This window comes from Lepisosteus oculatus, chromosome 8 (assembly GCF_040954835.1).
Source record: "Lepisosteus oculatus isolate fLepOcu1 chromosome 8, fLepOcu1.hap2, whole genome shotgun sequence".
In the NCBI taxonomy this organism is placed as follows: Eukaryota; Metazoa; Chordata; class Actinopteri; order Semionotiformes; family Lepisosteidae; genus Lepisosteus; species Lepisosteus oculatus.
This window is the reverse complement of record NC_090703.1, coordinates 48,875,861-48,881,730: the sequence shown is the minus strand read 5'-3', so window position 1 is coordinate 48,881,730 and position 5,870 is coordinate 48,875,861.

The following is a 5,870-nucleotide window of genomic DNA, read 5'->3' as shown; positions in this document are numbered from 1 at the left end:
ACTTCTCTTCCGAACCGACCGGCACGCCCTCGGTCCCCAGCCGCCGCGCCATTGGCCGAGGCGGGGCGCGCTGGCCACACCCCCCGCGCTGGCTCATTTGCATATGCAATGAGGCTCGTTGGGGGGGGCGGCCCGGCCCTCCTCCTCGCTCTCTCTTCCTTCTTGTAATTTTTTTTTATTGTCGCCTTGTTGCATATTCAACGAGGCAAAAGGAAGCGCCGTTCGTGTGGGAAAGGAATGGGCCCGGTGTGTGCGTGTGTGTTTCTTCACCCCTTTTTTTCCTGTAGTTATTCCGCGCTGCAAGAGGGACGAATAGATTTTGGTAGCGGTGCGATTCAGAGGCTTATTAGCTGGGCCGTGTATCTGACCCTCCATATTGTTTGCTAAGAGGTTTGTTTTATTTGTGGGAGGGTAGGCAATTGCTTGGACGCGTCGTGGATTGGATTAATATGTAAATGGTGGCTGCCGTGCTCCCCTCTCCCCTGTTGACACTGCTGAGTAACCCCTCTCTCTCCCCTCCCGCCGCTCAGCGCGCTGAGACAGGCCAGGAAGCGCCATGATCATGCGGCTTGAACTCCTTGTAAGCGCGGGCGTGCACGTCGCCGAGACGGGAAATGCACTTCGCGACAGCGAGGGCCTCCGGGTCTGCCGGAGGTGGCAGTTTCTGTTCGGCGGCGGCGTGTTTATCCAAGGGTCGGGGAGCACAAAATCTCATGGAGTATAAAAGCCATCTTAAAGTTTTAAAGAGTCACGGAGTCACGGTCTGTGGAGGTGCAGACCGAGGCGGCCCGGAGTCGCAGGAGCAGACCTGAGCGCAGCCTAAAAAACACTCCAGACTGCGTGCAGTCACGTTTCCTGGCCGTGTCGGCGAGGTGCTTGTGCGCACGCAGATCTCCCCCAGTCCCCCGCCTCACCTCCGCTCCGCTCCAGAGCGCTCTTCCGCCGGAGTAACCCTGACACGTCCATGAGCAATTATTAACCTCGCCGCCCCTGCCTGATGAGGTCAACACCACGGTTCTCGCGAAGTGCTCAGGATCAGCTTTTCTCAAGCGTACACCTCGGGTCTAACAGGGGAGACGCGGACAGGAGACAGAAATAGAAGATTCCGGTCCGTCCTTCTGGCTCACGTTCCTTAGTAGGTTTCCTGTTAATGTAAATATACAATTATACCTGAATCTCTCTTGCTCAGATGTCTTGCATAACTGTGGAATGAGACACTGTGAGCCAGGTGTAAATGGAAGTTACTTCGGAAAAACAGGTCTTCAGTTTTTACTTCCATTTTATCCATCCCTTCAATCTCGGTGACTTCCTTATCTTCAGAGCGTCTCGGTGAGCCGGGAGACCGAGACTCCGAAGGGAAGCCCGCCCAGCCCAGGCCACCATAAGCAACAAGGGGACACTCTGAAGACGCCCCGGTCTTGAGATGGGGAGGTGACGGCTCTCTCTCGCCTTCGGGCTGCAGGAGAAAACCACATGGCCTGGAGCGCACGCAAACTCCCCACACAAGGATTGTGGCTCGAACCCAGGAGCTGCCACCCATCTGTGCTGCCTTCTGTGCTACCAAACCTCCCACTGCACCTTAGAAAGCGCGATTCCAAAAACTACGCTCAGCTCTTAAACAGCAAGATGGGGGCAGTAGTTGGCATGAACATGGGCCGGATACTGTATTTCACAACTTTCTTCAATTCAATTTTCAATTTTCTGTTTAAATGAGCAGGTGGGGTTTAACCAATGAATCTGCCCTTCATTTCATTTTCACAAAAAATAAACTATTTCCACAAAGTGTACAGTTCTTTCACCGAGTACAACTCTAACATAAAAGTCTCTATCGACGTAATGCTCTTATCGATCTCCACAACATATTTGGTGCTCCTGCTGTCTACGTTGTGTGGCGTTGTCCGTTGTGCTGTGTACCTCCCGAGAGATCAGTGCAATTAAGAATTCCAATGTACGTGGACATCTCGCAATAAACTGCTCTATCAAGTAAGACATCTTTCATTCTGCAAGCGGTCTGGGGGGTTGGATTTGCACACTTAAAGAGTCCCTCCAAGCCCTACCACTTGCTGAATTCCATGTCTGTTTTCCCTGCCCTGAAACAGTGTTGTCCACTCCTCCACAGCAGCTCAAAGGAACAGGTTGTTCTTCCTCAGACCCGGTACAGGGGCCACAGTCCTTTCCAGTGCCCCTTTGCCGTAGAGAAACCCCACTTCAGCGACGTCAAGCCTCATCCTCGCTATGAGGCCTCCCTGCTCATCAGTACAAGGCTTGTTATGAGATTGTTGAACAGGGCCATTCCAGCTGGCTTCTGTACACCAATAATCGAGCAAGAATTAGGAACTGTTTAGAAAACTATATACATATTGGGTCCAGCTGAAACCAGACATAAAAAAGTTTTTTGTTTAACAAAACTTGGACCCAGGTGCAGAAATATGGGTGAAATTAAAAGTTCAATAATAAAATAGTAAGAATTAGTTATCTAGTATTAGCCTGGGCTGGAAGGCTGGAGGCACAGTGGTACTAGGACCTGGAATGAGAAACTAGGTGTTGGGGGGACATGTGGATAGTATATCATTTAAAAAGAAGTTATATTGAAGTTATGCAATGCAATGCTTAGACGTCGCTCAGAAGACTCTGCACAGGTCTGGTCACCACACCAGCCAAGGAACATTTCTGCGCTAGGAAGAGTCCAGAGGAGGCTACATCAGAATAAATCCACATCTGAAAGATAGTGTGATACCCCATCCATCCATTTTCTAACTGCTTCTTCTAATTCAGGGTGACGTAGGAGCTGGAGGCTATCCCAGCAGGCAACAGGCGCAAAGGCAGCAGTCGCACTCGGGATAGATTAAAGGAACTTAGGGCTGAGTAGAGCAGAATGTGACGTAACAATATGAAAATACAGTACAATATCCTGAAGAGCACTGAGAAGGTGAAACTAATGCACCAATTTATACTCAGCAGTGAAACACGGACGCAAGGACAACTGGAAATTACGAGATTAAACTATTTATGGCTGACAGCAGGAGACATTTTTACACCAAGGTTGGTGGGAGCCTGCAACCAGCCACTGAACAAGGTGGTTCAAATAGATTCCCGGGGAAATGTCTAGAAAAATTGGATGATAATTCTGGATCAATAAACTACAACCATTTGAATGAGCACAGCGTCTCCTTTGAAGCATTTTTCTTATGACACATTCAAGGCAGAGTTGCAGACATAACACAAGTATTGGCACGCCGAGTTTCGAATGTGTTAGAGCAATACAACATCTTTACTTGCTGTTGCCAAGGTGAGTGAGTAATCTCTGAGCATAAAAGATGTGTCACCAATAAGTGCAGCCCTGAAAGGACACGAACCTGTTTCTGCAACTGATCCTCTTCCATAGCTTGTCACGTCTGGACGTGAAATTTTACATCCTAGCTCACAGAAGGGTCAAAGGTTAAACTCTTGCCCAGAGCTGGGGCGATGGTATCCCTTCAGACACCAGCTGTTTGAGGGGTTTTCTTCACTTCTGGGAGACATCTGAAGTTGTACCACCACCCTCCACCCAAACCAGAACGGGGCTGCCATTGTAGGATCTCTCAAAACAAGGCCTGCAAAAACCCGGCAAAGGATTAAGCGCTTGTGCATCTGTCATTCTAACCTCACCTTGTGATGACTGGCTTGCTTTGAGCCAAGCGTCAAAGAAGAGAGCCCCACATAACAAAGGGGATCCCTCTCAGAACCAATAGTAAAAAGCAAACCACACAGGGGGGAACCATGTATAAAAGCATTTAAAGGAGAGAAAAGCATTTCTTTACCCAAAGGGGTGTGGGAGTAGGGACCACATTACCCAGCCAAGCTGTTGCTATGGCTTCTTTTTAAGAAACAGATGGACGGGATGAGTGATCCATTAGCTACTAACTCCACAACACACTAGATGAGTCACATGGCCTTCATTAACCTTTCTTAAAATTCAGCTCTGGTGAGCTTTATGTAGTCCATTTTTTTCAAATTTATAATAATAGCATTCTGTAGTGCTCTGATCACAGATCACCCTATACACAAGTACAAGGCTGCTTCTTATCTGTTTATGTTACATCACCTAATAGAGACCATACAATCCAAAAGCAGAATCAGCAGAAACAATTAATGTCCACTTTTATTATTCGTGGACAAGTACAATACACCATACCCAAGCCACAGGGGGACACACAGATCTCATTCATTTAAGACGATGAGCAAGGGGGAGCTGAGCCCCAAAAGCAGAGATGTCTGAAGTCCCGTCTTTGAAATTTATTGGCAAATCAATTTTTAACTTTGCAGGAAACTCCAGAAGGCATTTTACAGACCCTTCACATCTTTACTTTTTTAACAATTGCACCCCTTTATCATCTTATTGTTTACATTATTGTCATCATCATCATTGGGGACCTTTTGATATCTCCATTACACGTTTGTCATTTACCCTCAGTATAGGAGCACCACAGGGTTGTGTGCTCTCTCTCCCCTGCCTTTTTCCCTCTACACCAATGACTGTACCTCAAATGCCTCCTCTGTGAAGCTCCTCCAGTTTGCAGATGATGAGACTCTGATCAGTCTTATTCGTGAAGGTGATGAGTCCGCCTACAGACAGGAGATTGATCGGCTGGTAGACTGGTGCACTCAATACAAGCTGGAGCTTAATACCCAAAAGACTGTGGAGATGATAGTAGACTTGAGGAGACACCCTGCAATCACCACGGTTCTGTCTTTTAGGTTCCTGGGTACCACAATATCTCATGATCTCAAATGGGAAGTCAACATTAGCAGCATCACCAAGAAATCTCAGCATAGGATTTACTTCCTGGGAAAATTTTAAAAATCCAATCTGTCGCAGGGAAAGGAGGATCCAGTTCTATACAGCTCTCATTGAGTCCATCCTTACCTTTTCCAAAACGGTCTGGTTCGGATCTGCCACCACACAGGACACGAACAGACTCCAGCATGTTATTAGGACAGCTGAGAGGATCACAGGCTGTGACCTGCCTACCCTTCAGGACCTTTACATCTCCAGGACTCAGACGCATGTTGGCAGGATCATTGCTGACTCCTCTCACCCTGGTCATCATATTTTTCAATGTCTCCCAGCAGGGACAAGATTTAGCGCCAGGAGCACAAGACACAAAAACAGCTTTTTTCCTCAAGCAGTGACTCCTATTAATCACCCACTGAACATTACTTAAATTTGTGTTCATAAAATTTAATATTGATTACTTCGTTTACAACTATGGCATTAATGATATTATTATCTGTAGATGGATATTTATTATGGACAGTTTATCTTTCATAAATATGTATTTATCTATGGGGTTATCACATGCAGGTAGAGTTCTGATACATTCTTGTAGTACAATATATGTTTTTCCTCTAATTTCTGAAATGTATATTGTGTTTTATGTGTCTATATGTTACATATATGTATATATGTTACTTGTGTATGAGCAACTCACCAAGTCAAATTCCTTGTAAGTGAAAACTTACTTGGCCAATAAAGTCATCTATCTACAACAGCAAAGTGTAACCACTATTTAGGGAATGATTGACACAGGCTTAGGAAAGTCTCCAAATAAGGAAGGCTTCATGTTTTAAGAAGTTTGTGAGAAATCCTTTACATTCTGAAACACAGCCAGGGATAACCAATTATGAGACATCTATATAGCCGTGTACAAGACATATCTGGAAAAACATACATAGAAGTAATAATAATAATTGCTTACACTTATATAGCGCTTTGCTGGACACTCCACTCAAAGCGCTTTACAGGTAATGGGGATCCCCTCCACCACCACCAGAGTCCAGCCCCACCTGGATGATGCGACGGCAGCCATAGTGCGCCAGAACGCTCCCCA